General features: G+C 40.0%; 1 protein-coding gene across 1 annotated transcript in view; it reads right to left on the bottom strand.

The window, feature by feature from the left end:
- ZNF624 (zinc finger protein 624) overlaps window positions 1-5897 on the bottom strand; it is a 40141-nt gene extending 34244 nt beyond the window's left edge. Inside the window, exon 1 of the mRNA XM_058559659.1 lies at window positions 5826-5897. The gene's annotated coding sequence lies outside the window, so the exon portion shown is untranslated. The remainder of the gene's footprint in view (window positions 1-5825) is intronic.
- Between the last annotated feature and the right edge of the window lie 14058 nt (window positions 5898-19955).

Consider the following 19955-nt stretch of genomic DNA (forward strand, 5'->3'; position numbering starts at 1 on the left):
AAGTGCCCATTGAGGGATGAATGGATAAGGAAGATATGGTGTATATATACAATGGAATACTACTAAGCTATAAAAAAGATGAAATCTTGCCATTTGTGACAACATCTGATGGAGAAAGACAAATACCATGATTTCACTCATATGTCAAAGATAAACAACAACAACAACAAAGAAACACAGAGAGAGAACAGATTGGTGGTTACCAGAGGGGAAGGAGAAATGGGGGGGAGAGTGAATGGGCTAAAGTGAGACATTTGTATGGTGACACACGGAAACTAGACTCTTGGTGATGAACATGATGTAGTCTATACAGAAGTCGAAATATAATGATGCATACCTGAAATTTACATAATGTTATAAACCAATGTTACCTCAATTAAAACGAAAAAGAAAAAAATAACTAAAAAAAAAAGAAAATGTGGTACATATACATATACAATGCAACACTATTCAGCCATAAAAAGAAGGAGATCCTGGCAGGCCCAGTGGCGCAAATGGTTAAGTGCACGTGCTCCGCTGCGGCAGCCCGGGGTTCGCTGGTTTGGATCCCGGCCGTGCACCGATGCACTGCTTGGCAAGCCATGCTGTGGTAGCGTCCCATATAAAGTGGAGGAGGATGGGCACGGATGTTAGCCCAAGGCCAGTCTTCCTCAGCAAAAAAAGAGGATTGGCAGATGTTAGCACTAGGGCTGATCTCCTCACCAAAAAAAAAAAAAGAAGGAAATCCTGGCATGTGTGACAAGATGGATGGGCCTTGAAGGCATTATGCTAAGTGAAATAAGCCAGGCAAAGACAAATATGGTATGATTTCACTTATATGTGGAATCTAAAAAAAAAAAAAATCCAAACACAGGTACAGAGAACAGTTTGGTCGCTACCAGAGGTGGCGGGGGCACTTAATGGGTGAAGGGGATCAAAAGGCACAAACTTACAATTACAAAATAAATAAGTCATGGGGATGTCATGTACAGCAATGGTGACTATAGTTCATAACACTGTGTCGCATATGTGAAAGTTGCTAAGAGAGTGGAAAAGTTCTTATCATGAGAAACAAAATTTGTAACTATATGTGGTGTTGGATGTTAACTAGACTTATTGTGGTGATCACTTTGCAATGTATACATATACTGAATCATTATGTTGTATACCTGAAACTAATATAATGTTATATGTCAATTATATCTCAATTTTTAAAAATGACGTAATAAATATCTTTGTGCATGAAAAAAAAATAAAGCTCTCACTACAAATAAAATAAAATAAAATAGATCATCACTGCAGGATACATTCCAAGATATTCGAGCCAAGGTTCATAATAATAAAGAGAAAATGGAGACACCTAAATTTGGGATCGTGAGCACTGCAGTTTAAACACATGGTTTGGTATGACAACATATAGTAGGATCCATCAAAGTAGGTGGAAAGAAGAAAAATAGCACTCATATTAGAATATGATAAAAAGAAACAGACAATGAATATGATTAACAGAGAAAGGCCATAAGTTTATGAGGAAACAGAAAAGGTACAAATAATAAAAAATAAGAGAATATTTATCTACAAATATGAGTTAATTGATTGGTAGTCAATCAAAAAACACAAACATATGTGCCATGATGCTAGATACATGACCATCCACTAAGCCATCAGGGACATCTAGGCACCATTTCCCCTCCACTTCCCCCTTCTTACATGAGGATGTGGCCTTGCTGGTGCAGAGTTTGGCTCAAGAATCAGGGGTGCCTGATGAATGATAGCTCCTTACACCAAATGGTACAGAATGTTAATATAAATTCTTCCAGAGTGGTAACACTAGCCTCAGATATAAAAGGGCAGTGACATAGCAAATTTTGAGTTTTTCAGAAACCCTACATTGTGCAAAAAGTGTTACCAGCAGTTGCATGGCCCCTCAACTGGAGACTGTGTTATGCTTACACACGCTGAATCTGCTCCTGACCTGAATGAGCACCTTACTTCCCACAAGAGTCAGTAGTTTCTGCTCAACAAACATAGCAGAACTTAATCTAATCTTACACCTTGTGCCAATCAGAAGCTCATCTGAAATGATACTTGCAGTAATTAACCACTAGCTTCTGAAAAACCACTAGCTTCTATAAAGCAAAGCTGTTATAAATTCAAAGAACAGTAGAGATAGAAATTCAATAGATATGAGTATATTGAAATTTATACTCAAAAGTTATTTTCAAGCATTTATGGACCATTTGCTAAAATTAATCATACACCATAAAGACCACTGACCACAAAGAAAATCTCAATCAAAAAGAAGAAATTGAATACACTACATTCTCTAAGCATGATGCAACAGAATTACAAATGTAAATGGAAGTCTGAAGGGAGGGGAAAAAACCCTATCACCTTGAAATTAAAATAGACTCTCCTGAGTAGCTATTAAGTCAAAGAGTGAACTTTAAATTACAATTGCTAGTGAATTAAAAAATGAGAGTATTATAAATTAAAAATGCATGGGCTGCTGTCAAAGCTTTAAGAAGATTAAATTTATATCCCTAAATACTTTCAAGTAAAATTTTTAAAAAGAATGAAAATATCAAACATTCAACTAAAGAAGAAAAATAATTAACAAGTAAGCCATAAGGAAGAAATAATAAAGGAAGAAACTAATGAATAAGAAGACAAGCAAACAAAAACAGCTAACAAAGGCAGAGCTGACTCTCTAAATAATGAAATATACAAGCCACTGGCCAGTCACAAAAGAAAAAATACCAATAAACCAAAAACAGAAACAAGAAAGGGCCTAGAACAGATAAAACATCTTAAAACTGTATGTCAATAAAAATAAAATTTCCCAAAGAACAATTTTTGTTTAAAAATTTTCTAAAACTGACTCAATCAGCAGAAAACTTAAGCAGGCCAATTTAGCAGACTGCTAACTGCTTCCAACATCCAGTCTCCCCCTTCTACTTGACAGAGGTTTGAAGTCTCAGCTGGCCACAAAGCCACCCACCTAGAGACATTTCCCAGCCTCCTTGCAGGCAAGTGTGCCCACGTCACTAAATTATAGCAAATGGGATCTGAAAACAAGAGATGTATGCAACTTCCAGGTCACATCTTTAAAAGGGAATTGCTTGCCCTCCAGCTCGTTTCTCCTTCCAGTAGCCTTTCAGAATGTACAGTATGAGAGTGAGCCAGCTTCCACCACAGGGAGGACAACATCCCCTAGGGGGTGGTGGAGCAAAAAGACGAGTGGAACCCGGGGCTCCAGAAGACCTAACGGACCAGGGCTGCCTACTCCTACCCACCCTCATCACTGCCAGCCACCTACCAACTCAGACTTTTATATGAGAAAGAAATAAACTGTCTTTCTTGTTCAAACCACTTGGACTCTGTTAAAGCTTCCAAGTTAATTTCCTAATTAATAGACTGAATGGTCATGAAGGAAAAATTTAAAGATATCAGCTAAGCAGGTGAGAGCAGGGTTTAGTTAAATCAAGAAAACATGTGACTATCTTAAGACTGTAGAGTAGTTTGTTCCATGACACTGTTTCACTAGGCACGATGAAAAGGTTTCAATGGAAGAGAAACAATAAGAAGTTGAGGGAGGAAAAACACAGTGTAGCATGAAGCTAAGATAAAGAAAGAATAATCTGAGAGGATTCCTATATTGAAGCCTCAGGGTTACCAATAAAAGTAGTTTTCCCTTACACCAGTGTTTCTCTACCTTGTTTTAGGTCACGGATTCCTTTGCAAATTTAACAAAAATTATGACTCTTCTCCAAGAAAACTCCCACATATAATTAGAGGGGTCTCAAATCCGAGTATGTAAAAAGCTCACTAGGCATGCTTATTAAAAAGGAAATTCTTTGGCTCCATTCAAGATCTAAACCAGGATCTCTACTCTAGGTGTCAGGCACAGAAATCTTTATCTTTAACAAGCACCCCAGGTTCTTACCTTGAGAAATATCGTTATAAAGCTAACTGCTGAACCTCAAATTAAAAACTCTTCTTTGCACACTTGAAAATCCAAATGAAATATGTTTTACCAAGAGGATTCTAGAGCCCAGGCAGGCTGTGGCCCTGCATTAGTTTCCTCGGCTGAATTTCTGCTTCAAGCCTGGTATTTCTTGAAGCATTCTTCATCTCAGAGTTCAGAAGCAACACCAGTGCCAAGTTCGAACACAATTTAAAACAATAATTGAAGCTATTCTGACAAATATTTAAGATGACTACGTATCAACACCAGTAGATCTCTAACTTTTAGTGGGTTACGGATCCATCTGAGAATCTGACCTCGTCCACAGAATAATGCACGTGCATGTATGATGTTGCATATTGTTTCAGGGAGTCTGAAGACTGACGTCCCTCAAACCCAAGCTGACCCCCAAATTAAGAAGTCTAGTTTTACAAGGTTAGAAACAAAAAATGAGCTAAGAGGAATAATAAGCAAAAACTATTTTTCCCACACGCAAAAGCAGACCTACAGAGAGCAACTTAAGACATTTTCAATTCCCAGGAACTACAGGAATGGTTTTCTACATCTTTAAACCTCATTAAGAATGACCCGAGTCGTCATTTGTTTTTAAATTTGTAAAGATTAATAAACTCCTCCTTGGTAATATGACATATAGATAAAGCTAGTCAAATATGTTTAACCATCAAACCGTGCAATAAACATCTTTCTCGTTTCATAATCAGAATAACCAATACTATTTAACATTCAATATACTGTTTGATTTCCACTGTGTAAAAATAATGCATAGAGAAAAGACTGCGAGTAAGCCAAAACTCTACTGAGACCTAAGCCTGTGATATTTACCCTTCTTTCTACTTTTCTATACTTTCCAAGCAGACAATAAGTACCTATACATACATAGGAGTTTGGTATAGGAATAAAATTCCAGAGCGGCTGTCCACACCCCCGAGTTCTAATCTTGGTTTGACTACTGTGGAAATGTGATTATAGGCAGGTCACTTGAGCACAGTGAATCAGTTATTAGCAAATGAGGCTAACCACGTTGCACGTTACTACTTTCGCCCTTTACATTATGCAGAAAATATCTAGGCCGATATTTCCCCCCAGTCATAATTTCCTAGATATTTTTTCTGGATTTGTGACTTCACCCAAGCCCTGTCCTCCCAAGCACTGCGGAAGTATCAAAGACTTAAGGAGAAACTTCACTAGCTGTGGATCCTAAGTCAGTGTAGTTATTTTAATATAACGAAGGGTGCACGTTCTTGCTGAGAGCTTCAGCGCCACGGACCGGTCCAGCATTTCCCGACCAATGCAACGATACCATTGTCACGTCAGGGAGAGACCAGCGATTTAGAAGTGATTATTTGAAATGCCGTAAAATGAGCTGCCTAGGGAAAGCTCTCTCGGTTACCCAAAGACAGGAGAACGTCCACCTGTCAGGTCACCGGATGTGAAACCCAGTTCCACCCCTGCCGGCTCGGAAGCCAGGACGGAGCTTCTCGCTCCTCCAGCCTCGCCCTGTTTCCCTAACTGCCCTTCTCCGGCCACGCGGGGTTCCCCTCCTCCGTCCATCAGAGGCGCGGGGCTGCGAAGAGGGGAAGGTCCAGCGGAGCCCCCAGCCCAGGCCCCGCGCCCGGCGCTCCCGACCCCCTCGCCGCGAGCCCGCCGCCGAGGGGACCCGCCGCTTCCCGAGGGAGGCCGGGGGAGGCTGAGCCGACGCCCAGCCGCGAGGCCCAGCCCCAATCGCCTCTCCGGTGGGCGGGTCAGCTGAGGGACAGGGGCTCTGGAGGGAACGGCCACGCCCCGGACGCCGCCGGGAGCCAAGCGCCGAGGGAGGGGCGGCGGGGAACCCGGGCCCGGCGCCCGGGGCAACGAATACCTGGCGGCCGAACTGAGGACAACTGAGGGCACTCGCAGAGCAGGGCGGGAACGCCTCCAGCAATGGCGCCGGCTCGGCTGGGCCGGCCTCCACGCACGCCAGTGCGCCTGCGCAGCGGGGGCGTCGGAACTACAACGCCCAGAATCCTCAGCGCCTGAGGTCCTCTGTCCTTCCGCTTTGTCTGAATTTATGGAGTCCGCAGTGTTTATCGACAGTTTAGGTGACCTAAAAAATTCAGTTTGAGAAACCGTGACTGTGTGTCAAGCACTAGCGACACAAAGAAAAATGACACACCCCTTGCCTCGGAAGATTTCCGTGTGACTAAAGAAATAAAGCCATTGAGAGAACAGATAGGCCTCCTGTAACTAGTTAAAACTCCAGACGCCGGCAGAGTTGGTAGGTGCGTGTCCACGCTTTTGCTTGTCTTTCACTCAAGTTGTTGACCGAAATATTGATAATGCTTTCGTTATAATTTCTGAGTCTTTGGACCAGAATTTCCTTCCTTGGCTTATCAAAATAATAATAGATATTATTATTATTATTTTAAAGCATGTTTTCCTTTGCCTCAATTCCGTGGTGTTAATGTCCGAAGGCCGTATTCTCCACAGTCGGTCAGAGTCCTCAAGGACTCCAGAGCAGCTTCCCTCAATGATGAGATGGTTTCCTCCCTAACCCATTCCTCCTCTGTGTCCTTGGATTCTCTGCAGCTTTGATTGTGTATGAGGCCCACTCAAGGTCAGCGCCCTCCAGATGGGGATCTGCAGGGAAACGTCAAGCTCAGTGAAACTGAACACAGTGCAAAACTGGGCTCTTGAGATGTCAAAGAGCTGATGGATATCTTTGGGGAAAGTAGGCCATAACCTAGTGGCCTCTGAATGATCACAGGAGAAATGCAAGTGGGAAGTTGAACTCATGGAGATAACAAATACATATTTGAAATGAAAAATGTACTGGATTGGATTAAGAGCAGATTAGACACTGCAAAAGAAAAGATTAGTGAATTCAAAGACAGAAATAGAAACCACCCAAAATGAAACACAGGGAGAAAAAAGATGGAGAATGAACAGTGAGTTATAGAACAATATGAAGTAGCCTAACTATGTGTAATTAGAATCCTAGAAGGAGAAGTGAGAGTGAGGGAGTAGAAAAATATTTGAAGAAATAATGGCTATTTTCAAAATTTGATGAAAATTACAAACCCACAGATCGAAGAAGCTCAATGGAATTTAAAAAAAAGACATGAAGAAAACCTCACCAAGGCACATCATAATCAAATTGCTACAAACCAGTAATAAAGGAAAATCTTAAAAACAGCTGGAGGAACAAAGATCTATATGTACTGAGGAACAAAGATAATTACTTCTCATCAGGGGGAAAAAAAAAACAAGTCAGAAGATAGTGAAACAACACTTTAAAGTACTGAAAGAAAAAAAATGATCAGCCCAGAAATTTATACCCATCAAAATATTTTCCATAAATGAAAGTGAACCAGTGAATCAGTAGTGGGATGAGATGGAGTTGAGACACTTCTCCCTATATGTCCCACCAAGTACAGCTAAAAACCCTTGATATTATCTTTGAAACAAATATAAGACTCTGAAAGTTGGACAGAAGGCAGTCCAGCTAGGGACCTTGCAGCTGAAGGAAAGACACAGTGGTGACTTTCTTAGGTTTTCTTTTTGCCTCATATATCCTGGCCTGGGTGCTGGAGAAGTTGGTAACCCAAAATGCCAATGGGTGCTGATAAAAAAAAAAGCGCCCAATAAAGCCTGCTATCTCTAGCCAAAAGACTAAGAAAAGGACAGAAAACCTTTAAGAAAATAACCACTTGACTCCAGCCAAACACTGTGAAAAAACTGTGGATCCCACCTCATCCCTATCAGCAAAGGCTGAGCGGGAAACCTAGACTTCCACCCTCACCTGACTGTAATGAGGTTCCCCTCTATCCCTGCAGGGGTGGTGTCAGAGAAGGCAGTGTGAGGAGCTGGGACTTTCATTCACACCTGGTAGTACTGAGCCTCCCCAGGCACAACGTCAGTGGCAGCCATGTGGAAGCAGTAATAGAATGCCTCTCCCTTCCTGACAAAGTGTTGTCAGTGGTAGTGGCCTAGTGGGGAGCCTGAAATTTTACCCCTGCCCAGCAGTAACAAGAAATTCCCCTCCCCAGAGCTGTCAGTAGAGGCTGAGTAACTTGGACACAACCCCACCAAATAACCAGGTGGTAGTGACCTTCCTTCTCCCACCAGAGTGGTGTCAAGGGAGGCCTGTAAAATACAAGAGTTAAATAAAAATTCAGAGTATCACAACAGAATGCTCAAAGTGTTCCCTAATTTGGCAAAAGACATAAATCTGCAGATTCAAGAAGCTATGAAAATGCCAAGAAGGATAAACACAAATAAATCCAGTCTAAGACAGATAATAATCAAACTCCTGAAAACTAAAGACAAAGAATAATCCTGGAAACAGCAAGTGAGAAAGGACACCATACCAGTAACAGAAAAACAATTCGAATGACAGTGGATTTCTCATCAGAAACTGTAGAGGCCAGAAGGAGGGGGGACATATTTTAAGTGCTGAAAGAAGGTACTGTCAACTCAGAATCCAAGTTTAATCGGTGACAATGCAGCAAAAACTCTTCCTATCATGTTTCTGCCCTTGCACTGCAATTTAAAGATAATTGGATCCGTGATTTCGAACTACAAAGTCATAGTAACCAAAACATCATGGTACTGACACAAAAACAGACACATAGAGCAATGGAAAAGAATGGAGAGCCCAGAAATAAACGTACATGTATATGGTCAATTAACTTAGGAAAAAGGAGCCAAGAGTGTGCAATGGGGAAAAGATAGTCTCTTCAATAAATGATGTTGGAAAAACTGGACAGGCACATGCAAAAGAATGAAACCCATTTTACACCATACACAAAAATCAACTCAAAATGGATTAAAGATTTAAATGTGAGATCTGAAACCATAAAACTGGAAGAAAACCTAGACAGTAAGCTCTTTGACATTGGTCTTAGCAATATTTTTTTGGATATGTCTCCTCAGGCAAGGGCAACAAAAGAAAAAAAACAAATGGGACTACGTCAAACTAAAAAGCTTTTGCACAGTGAAGGAAACCGTCAACAAAACAAAAAGGCAACCTGCTGAATGGAAGAAGGTATCTGCAAATGATATATCTGATAAGGGGTTTATATCCAAAATATATAAAAACCCATACAACTTAATAGCAAGAAAACAAACAATCTGATTAAAAAATGGGCAGAGAACCTGAATAGACGTTTTTCCAAAGAGACACACAGATGGCCAACAGGCACATGAAAAAATGCTCAACATCACTAATCATCAAGGAAATGCAAATAAAAATCACAATGAGATATCAACTCACACTGTTAGAATGGCTATTATAAAAAATAAACAAAAAATAACAAGTGTTGGTGAGGATGTGGAGAAAAAGGAACACTTGTGAGTGGTTGGTAGGAATGTAAATTGGTGCAGCCACCTTGGAAATCAGTATGGAGGTTACTCAAAAAATTGAAAATAGAAGTACCATATGATCCAGCAAGTCCACTTCTGGGTATTTATCCAAAGAAAACCAAAACAGTAATTCAAAAGACATATGCACCCCTATTGCAGTATTATATTATTTATAATAGCCAAGATATGGAAGCAACCGAAATGTCTAATGATAGATGAATGGTGTCTTGACATGAGTACAGCCATGTTTGGCCGCTCCATTGACCTACAGCCGCCAGCAAAAAAGAAATATAAAAGCTGCTTTCTGTGTGGTGGGAACTGGCCTTTTCCCGGAAACTGGCCTTTCTCCCACGGAGGGAGTTGCAAGTTGTAACAGTTCAAGGCTCTTGGAGCGTCGTAGCACGGGATGGACTGGCCATCTGTGCCGGGCTAAGACGATAACCAAAGAAAACAATGCACGTACACAACTACTGGGCTGGGACGTTAGCCAAGGGGCTCAGTGCACGTATGCCACTGATAACTATTTTGTATATGGAAACACTGGATGCTTGCTCTGTAAACTCTGTAACTGCTCATATAAACTGCTGGAAGCTGAGACCTGGTGAGAGTTCCACCTGTGGAAGGGACACCTTGCCCAGGACGTGTGATCCTTGCTCAGCCGCGTCGATTGACAGGGCTCTCCCGGCAGTGGGGCATGGATATTGTGAATAATTGATTTGATATGAAGTAATTGATTTGATATGTTCTCTTTTCGGTCAACCTGGTGTTTCTCTTTCCGGTTGATTTGTGTCATTTCTCTTCAGCCGATGTGGATGTTTTCCCTTTCTAGTTGGGCTGATGTTTTTTCCTTCTTAATATTTGACCTATTCGGATCTGTTTGCAGACTATCGCCTTTACTATCCTCTATATAATAAAATATACCTTCAGTCCATTTGTTTGGAGTGGAAAGTGTCTTTTACATCTCCGATCAAATCCCCAAACCTCTCATAACATAATTGGCGCTGTGAGCAGGATTCGATTAAGGAGATGCCTTTCCTATTCCAACGAAAGGTAACTGAAGCCAAGGTGGAAGAAATTCCAGGATGGGAGGACCCTCCCTTTTGCACTCTGGCTGGGGAGTGGACTCGTAGGTCAGGGTTATGTGAAGCTTGGGATGCTCGTCTGCGACGATTTGAACCGTTGGATGTGACCAAAGCTTTGCAGACGGTGGAAAGGAAAGCGAAAGGTGATGTTTCCTTTTTGGCACGGCGAGGTTGGTGTCTGTTGACTGCTTATCGCCGGGCTATAGAAGATAGGGATAAGATACAGACAGAGAAGGCACTCTTGGAAACGGAATATCGCCGGGCTATAGAAGATAGGGATAAGATACAGAAAGAGAAGGCACTCTTGGAAAAAGAAAATTCAGATTTGCAGTTTCGCTTGGCTATGATTCAATGTCAATATCATGCACTGGGAGATCAGGCTCGTAACTACCAAGCTATAGCAGAAAAGGCTGCTGTAAGAGTTGCCAAATATAAATATAGAAAGAGGAGAGGAAAGGTAAATGAACGAAAAATTCATATGGCCATAGCATCGGCCGGTCCTAAGTGGGACCCGGACACATGGGATGGTGATATCTGGGATGATGATTCTGAAACTGATTATGAGGAAGAGGAAAAACCGCCCGAACACACAGAGGCACGTGCTCTTCGCCGTCGGCGGATGGAAATGGATGGTAATCATTCTGTAAGGAAAGATGTAATTGAGGATTTTAACCAACAAGAAATTTCTGATATTTTAGCCTGGGCTACACAAAAGCCTGGAGAAGCCATTATAACCTGGCTTGTTCGCCTATATGATATGGGCGCTACAAAAATTAATCTGGATGCAGGAGATGCTTTCAAATTTGTAATTTTGTCCAATGATCCAGTAATACGGTGAACTTTCAGAGATTGGAGCATGAAGGCTCACCCCCCAAATGATCGTGGACAAGACACTGATGGTACAACTTTATTGGCTCTTGCAGTAAAAGGAGCTCAAGATAAATACCCCACGGAGGATATGTGGCCAGACACTAATAGACCGTGGTATACTTTAAAAGATTGTGTCCAAAAGATGAGAGAAGAAACCATGAAACGGGCTGTGTTTCTGGGGTGTGGTGAAGCTTTAAATGAAATGACTTTAAGTGTCCAGGTGCAAAACAAGTTGATAAAAACTGCACCTCCGGCATACAAACAAATAATTACAACCCTTCTCATAAATGAAACTAAAAACCCCATAGCAACACTTGCAGATAAGATTATGCAGCTAGCAGACTTGGGAAACTGGCAGACAACTAAAAACTCTCCAGGAAGGGAAAAAAGAAAAACATTCTTTAAAAAGGATAAAAGGACTCGAGGTGATATGTTTTTGGCCCTACTCCGGGCAGGAGTACCCAAAGACCAGATTAATGGAGTTGACACTAAAGAATTATGGAAACTATATAAAGAAAAAGGGCTAAATGTAAAACAAGTGAATAGAAGGGACAATATAGAGAATGCTTCCAACCCAGTGCCTACTGCACCTAGTGCACCGCCTCCTCCCTCAGATCCTCTTCTTGCTGACCTATGTGATTGAGGGGAAGGCCAAACCTCTGTATCGATTAGCGCCACTATAAAAAAAGATATTAGACCACATGTACCAATTAAAATATTTTGAAAAAAATGGATCTACAACTAGTGTGCAGGCACTTATAGATACAGGGGCGGAGGCCACCCTTATCTATGGGAATCCAACTAAGTTTCAAGGTGCATCAATTCTGATAACTGGATTGGGAGGAAAAGAAATCCAGGCAGTTACCACTAATCTTTCTATGCAAATTGGGCAACTACCCCGGCGCACATATCTAGTTATGATTGTGCCAATACCAAAATATATAATTGAGATTGATATTCTAAAAGGATTGACATTAAATTTGGCTGATGGACAATACCAATTTGCTATTAGAGCTTTGTCTTTTCATATTAATGCTGTAATTGTGGGATGTTTGCATTATGAAGTAGAAATTCCACCTGCCACGCAAGTGGTCAATCAAAGACAATATCGCATCCCTGGAGGACAACAAGAAATATCTAAGACCATAGAAGATTATTTGGCTGTAAAAGTCCTTCGCAGAGTAACTACAGCCTGGAATAATCCTATCTGGCCTGTTAAAAAAGGTGATGGGACATGGAAAATGACTGTAGATTACAGAGAGCTAAACAAAGTGACTCTGGCTATTCAAGCGGCCGTCCCTGATTTGATTACTGATATAACAGAATCTCCTGTTAAATGGGGTGTCTCATATGATCAATTGACTGAGAAACAACAAAAACATACCTGCTTTACGGATGATTCTGCCAAAATGATATCAGGCTCACGGAAATGAAAAGCAGTTGCCTATAACCCATCCACCCAACAAACAATTTTCACCACCTGAGATAATATGAGTAGCCAATATGCTAAACTTTATGCGGTGTATCAGGCACTTCAACAAAAACAGGGGCAACCATGTCATATATATACTGATTCATGGGCAGTGGCACAAGGTTTGGCAACGTGGATGCCACAATGGAAAAAACATGATTGAAAAATTAATGATAAAGAAATATGGGGAAAAAAATTATGGGAAGACATATGGTTATGGTATCAAAACACGATTGTTACTGTATTTCATGTTGATGCTCACAGTTCTTTAATTTCTGCAGAACGAAAGCATAATTCTCATGCTAATCAGCTGGTGCAGATTCGTGCAACGCACAACCCAGGCTTAGCACAATGGGTCCACGAAAAGAGTGGACACTTGGGAGAACAAGCATCATACAGGTGGGCACAACAGAGGGGAATCCTTGTCACTCACGATGATATTGCCACTGCAGTACAACAATGTCAGTTATGCCAACAGTTAAATAAACGGGGAGTTCCACACCCCTACCAAGGTCATATCCAAAAGGGATTATTTCCCGCCCATACCTGGCAAATAGATTTTATTGGACCACTGCCAAATTCTTGTGGATATACTTATGCCTGCACTGCTGTTGATACATATTCTGGTTATTTATTGGCTATACCAGCTAAAGTGGCCACCCAACAGAGTGCCATAAAATTATTAGATACAATTAAGTTATATTATGGAACACCAAGGCAAATTCAGAGTGACAATGGTTCCCACTTTACAGGTAAGTTGATTCAAACCTATACCAAGGAAAATTATATAGAATGGATTTATCATATACCTTATTACCCCCAAGCTGCAGGCCTCATAGAACGAATGAATGGATTGCTTAAACAACAATTGAGGAAACTTGGTCATGGCTCATTAAAGGGGTGGCACAACCATCTAAGTACTGCTCTAAATGTGTTAAATAACAGGCCACTAGGCCCTAATGAGACTCCTCTGTCAAGGTTGTTACCAGCAAAGATTACAGAAGTGGCAGCCGCCACCCATGAGCTTATGACCTTAACCTATTGGCCCCTGACTCAGTCTGATAAACCGCCTTTTCCTGCCACGGCCGAAGCGGCTGGATTGGATTTATCTACTGTTCGTTCTATTCAATTGCCCCCTAAGAAGCAATCTATAGTCCCTACTGGGATAGGGGTACAATTTCCCAAAAATACCTTTGGTTTGTTAAAAGGACACTCTGGACTGGCAGCAAAAGGTATTGATGTACTGGGAGGAGTCATTGATCCAGATTACCAAGGAGAAACAAAATTTATATTATATAATGGTAGTGACACAATACTAACTATAGAGGCTGGGGAACAAGTGGGACAATTATTGGTGCTTCCCCTTTTGACTCCAAATGTGTCACAAGGACAGCCTCCCAGTAAATTAACTAAAAGAGGAATGCAAGGATTTGGGTCCACAGATGGATGGAAACCTGGAGCAAAGGTGTGGGTGACACATCCACCCAATGGGGCTCCCCGTGCCGCAGAAGTAGTGGCCCAAGGGCCCACTACAACACTCATAGTTATGTATCCAGGAAATAAACAGTTATATCATGTTCCTAAAAATTCTGTTTCTTTGCGTAAATAGATATTCCTGCTGTGTTCGCTATGCTGTGCTGCAACTCCATGTCTGCTGCTGACCTACACACCAACTAATAACTCTGTAGGACAACCTTTGACCCTCTACTGTTAGACCAACTGCTCTACACCAGTGGGACCTATAACCTGGACTATGAATGGCCGAGAAATTTGGTCTCAGAAACAGCAAGCAACTTCACAATATCAGATAATTTCTCTATCACCCTGCCTTCTGCTACCCTCTGTGATGGGGGCTGGTCTGGACTTCTACAAGCTAGTTTGTTAGGCCTAAGTGTTACCTTATCTAATGTTATCTTTAATGCTATACATGATTTACAAGATCAAGTTAATAACATTTCATATTCTAAGGGGTTATTTGATTGGTTACCTTTGGTTTGGGTCCTTTATTGTGAGATAGTTTTATAATTATTGTAGTCATTGGATTTTGGATTCTTGGATATGCCTTATGTACTTGTGTACAAAGTTCATTGTCTGTGCATATGGTGTCTTACGGTTAATGGAGACGGCCACGGCCAAATATGTCTTGACGTGAGTACAGCCATGTTTGGCCGCTCCATTGACCTACAGCCCCCAACACAAAAAGAAATATAAAAGCTGCTTTCTGTGTGGTGGGAACTGGCCTTTTCCTGGAAACTGGCCTTTCTCCCACGGAGGGAGTTGCAAGTTGTAACAGTTCAAGGCTCTTGGAGCGTCATAGCACGGAATGGACTGGCCATCTGTGGCGGGCTAGGACGATAACCAAAGAAAACAATGCACGTACACAACTACTGGGCTGGGACGTTAGCCAAGGGGCTCAGTGCACGTATGCCACTGATAACTATTTTGTACATGGAAACACTGGATGCTTGCTCTGTAAACTCTGTAACTGCTTATATAAACTGCTGGAAGCTGAGACCTGGTGAGAGTTCCACCTGTGGAAGGGACACCTTGCCCAGGACGTGTGATCCTTGCCCAGCCGCGTCGATTGACAGGGCTCTCCCGGCAGTGGGGCGTGGATATTGTGAATAATTGATTTGATATGAAGTAATTGATTTGATATGTTCTCTTTTCGGTCAACCTGGTGTTTCTTTTTCCGGTTGATTTGTGTCATTTCTCTTCAGCCGATGTGGATGTTTTCCCTTTCTAGTCGGGCTGATGTTTTTTCCTTCTTAATATTTGACCTATTCGGATCTGTTTGCAGACTATCGCCTTTACTATCCTCTATATAATAAAATATGCCTTCAGTCCATTTGTTTGGAGTGGAAAGTGTCTTTTACATCTCTGATCAAATCCCCAAACCTCTCATAACAAATGGATAAAGAAGATGTGGTATATATACACAATCAAATATTACTGAGCCATAAAAAGAATGAAATCTTGCCACTTGCGACAACATGGATGGACCTAGAGGGTATTACGCTAAGTGAAATAAGTCAGACAGAGAAAGACAAATACCATATGACTTCACTTATATGTGGAAACTAAAAAAAAACTAACACACAAAACAAAACAGGAACAGACTCATAGATACAGAGAACAAACTGTTGGTTACCGACAGGGAGGGGGGTTAAGGGGATGGGTGAAATAGGTGAAGGGTATTAAGAGGTACAAACTTCCAGTTATAAAACAAATGTCACAGGGATGTAATGTATGGCATAGGGAATATAGTCAATAATATTGTAATAACTTTGTATGGTGACAGAAGGCAACTAGACATCATGGTGAGCATTTCATAATGTATATAAATATCGAATCACTATGTTGTACATCTGAAGCTAATGTAATATTGTATGTCAATTATACTTCAGTAAAAAAATAAAGATAGGTTGGAACAAAAAAATACATTGCTTGATATAAATTGCACTAAAATTCTTCCTGGAGATGAACCAAAAACTATTTGATGATAACACTAAATAACTTAGAGCAGAGAAACTAGAAGAGAAGCTAAAAGTGAAAGAATGAGAAGCAGCATGGGTTAAAATAGATGATTTAGCAAAAAAAAAACCTCCCCATTATGCAATGTATAGTCAAGCAAGTGCCTTCTGGCTGCAATGCAGACAGACAGATCTTTATCTGAAGATGTACAGATGCTAAGACAGAGCATGAAGACGTTCTTCAGGCACAGAAGGATCAGAAGAAGGACTGTCCTCTTGCACCCTGGAAGTCAGAGCTGCTTCGGAATATTTATAACCAAGAAAACCTTGGATGCTCACTGCAGACAGGATGAGCTGGTTTCCCAGGATGGGTACTAGCCTGTCTCGATAGAACGTGTCAAGGGATGGGGATGCATTCTTTTCTGGATTCTGTAGAAAATATATACTTTTTGTGCCATACAAATCCGTTACAGTCAAAATTCAAAGCTTTCTCCAAACCAGTTCCATAGGAATAACAAAACTGCATTAGCTCAAGCTTAGGAGTTCAAACAATAGTGAATTATCAGATTCAATTTTCAGAATATTTTGCCACATTTGTTGGGTGTTGGTGTCATCACAACCTCAGCATATTCTTAAAGAAGAATATTTCACGTAATCAGAGCTATAGAAAAGCAACCTGGTCATCATCTTCACGTTCTACCAAAATGGAATTTGTGACCATTTAAAATAGGTGGTTCCAATATTTTTCAAATCAAAGGAACACTTTAAAAAGGATTACACACATAAGACTTCACAATCTTGAAATTGTTTCCACATTTAAAAAAGCATTTTAAAAAAATCTTACTGAAATCCTTCTTTGCTTTTGTGTGTTCTAACATAACTCACCGAAAAAGGTGACTTGGCACTCTTCAGCCACTTTATTTTCTAGAGCATTTCTTTACTTCTGTTAATGATGTGTATACCATGTCCTACTTCTTTTATGTACATCCAAAGCCATATTTTCAAGTCTCTTGTGTAGTATCAAGATTTTTGGAGTAAGATAATGGGAGAAATTTATTTTTAAAAGATCTTTGTATACTTTGACTGGAATTAGAATTAAAAAATTATGTTTATATATTTTTATTTGCAGAATTTTTTTCTTTACTTAGACATTGTTGCCCTTTAACAAGACTCTTGAACTTAATAAAAATAGTCTCTAAGAATTCCATATTTTGCATAAAGTTAGAATGAGATCATTTTGAGTTAAATCTGTTCTTGGTCTAATGCAAACTGTAGCTGCCTTTAACATAATTTAACAAAAATAGCTTGTATGTGGGGCCGGTCCGGTGGCATAGTGGTTAAGTTCTTCCCGTGCTCCACTTCGGTAGCCCAGGGTTCACGGGTTCAGAGCCCAGGCGCAGACCTATCCGCCACTCATCAATCCATGCTGTGGCGGCATCCCACATACAAAATAGAGGAAGACTGGCACAGATGTTAGCTCAGGGCCAATCTTCCTCACCAAAATAAAATAAAATAAAATACTAGTATGTGCTGGGCATTTTCACGGCCTTCAATTACTGACCTAAATGGTTCTAAGAGCTTAAAGGAAGCAACAGTGGGGATGATTTTAAATGAATCTTTCTCTTTTTTAAAGAGCACACATCATATGTGAAATACAGTATCTAAGTTTTCATCAATCTTCAAATGCGGCTCTATATTTTCCAAACTTGCATGTATTGAGTTTTTGTTTTAGATGGAATAGCATAAGAAAATCTTTAGATTTGTCTGCTCTTTGTTTTCCTCAGGGTGGTCAGTATTTTGACTTATTTATCCTGCTTGCAGCCTCTTTGAGATGTGTACTGCTATTCTAAACAAGTGGTTTGAAATTTTTTTGGTTTCTGGCATAAGGTTATATAACTTAGTATTAAATGTCTTGATGCATAAAAGATAAAATGTGGCTTCTTTTAAGATCTCTTTTTTAATCACGAGCTCCTGTATCCATTAAAATATTGTGAAAATTAGACGTAGCTCCTCATGCAGCTGTAGTGCCTGCTGCCAATTGGTTTCACTTAAATCCACTGACAATGTTTATTTCTTTGTATTTTGGAGGAAATAATTCTGGGGAGAGGGTTTATTGTGTTAGAGAGCAAGAGCAACTACTAAATTAAAAGATTGCCCCAGCTTCACTGTGTGAAGAGACACTTCCTGAGAATGTTGACAAGTACTTTTCCACTTCATCATTATTAAATCTACAATTTAAAGAAGTTTAGATGCCTTCCCCTTTTGAATAAAAAAGGATGCTGTTTATTATATAAAGCAGTATTTCAAAATGCCATTGTTTGAATTTCCATCTTTAGCTGATATTGGATATCTCAAATATCCTGATCTTGTTCAGTATGCTTCAGAGATTTCTGGAAAGGATATTGTTTTTCCCTAGGGAATGATCAAAATATCAATGTTTGGTTTATTGTGTAAAGTTATGAATATTTTTGTCTAGGTTTTATTTCTGCTCTTTATTGAAAATAAATTCATTTGCCAAAAAGAAAAAAACATTCTGAGAAGAACATTCTTTGACAAGAGTACTATTAAATTTTGGCCTGTTAAAGTTTCCGTAGTAAATGCTCTAATTCCCTGAGCTAATTGTTCAATTTACATATTATCATATAGATATACTGTCTATACAAAACTTATTTCAAAAGTACTACATTGAAAATGGACTAGTAATTCGGTAACTTTTTCTTCAAAAAATTCTGCATTTGGCATCTTCACATTTTCTAAAGTATCTGTACATTGGAAATATTGCTATACCAAGTGTCTTTTTAATGTGGTTTTATATTCTTTTTTTCCTTTATATTCTTTTTTCTTATGTTCTTTTTTTCTCATATTCTTTTTTTCTTATACTCTTTATATTCTTTATAAGCCAATGTATGTATTGTACATACATTGTATCTTTGTTTTATGGTAGTAGTAAAAATGTAAACATCATATTTTGTACAAAATGTGTACAGAACAGAAAAATTTCATAGAAACAAGAGAATAAGTGGCACAATTATTTTTCTTTAGAAAATATGTATAATTTATGTTTTAGTGAAATGTTACCTACCTACATATTTAACATTTTATAATTTAAAATTTTTCATTTTGACATTGCTTATGATACTTCATAGACTTACCATTTAATCTGCGTTTTTATCTAATTTATCAAATGCTAAAATCAATCTATTATACAATTGAAATAAATTGTGATTTTAAAAAATCAAGGTAACAAACTGTTAAATAAAATATATATTCTCCTGCTTTCTAGGCAAATATATTTTAGTACCTCCTTAGAGTTTGGTGCCAAAATATGGCAGTGTAGGGAGACCATACTGCAGCCCACTCAGTTACCTAGCTATGTTACCCCAGCTATGGCTCACACCTCAAAAGGCCTGCATTTCCAGAGTCCCTCCGTAGCCCCCACAAAAAGCTGTCCCTTTGCAGTGCTTCAGTCTTACGGTATGTTTGTAGTAGCAAGTTTCACTCTTGTGCTGATGCACCTGAGGTACTGGGTACCTAGAGCATTATCTAGAAAGAGAAAGAACAGGCTCCAGTTGACATACTCCTTTGGCCCCATAGACTTCTCAGCCCACGGAGACAGTTACAGGGGAGGAGGACCAGAATGGGGCCCTTGCAAGGCTCAGGGCTCAGACAGCAGCCCTTCTTCCCAGATCAAAAGGCAGTACTGCCTAAGAGAGTATAGGACAGGTTATGATTGAAGTGGGGCACACAGAGGT

This window comes from Diceros bicornis, chromosome 18 (assembly GCF_020826845.1).
Source record: "Diceros bicornis minor isolate mBicDic1 chromosome 18, mDicBic1.mat.cur, whole genome shotgun sequence".
NCBI classification, from domain to species: Eukaryota; Metazoa; Chordata; class Mammalia; order Perissodactyla; family Rhinocerotidae; genus Diceros; species Diceros bicornis.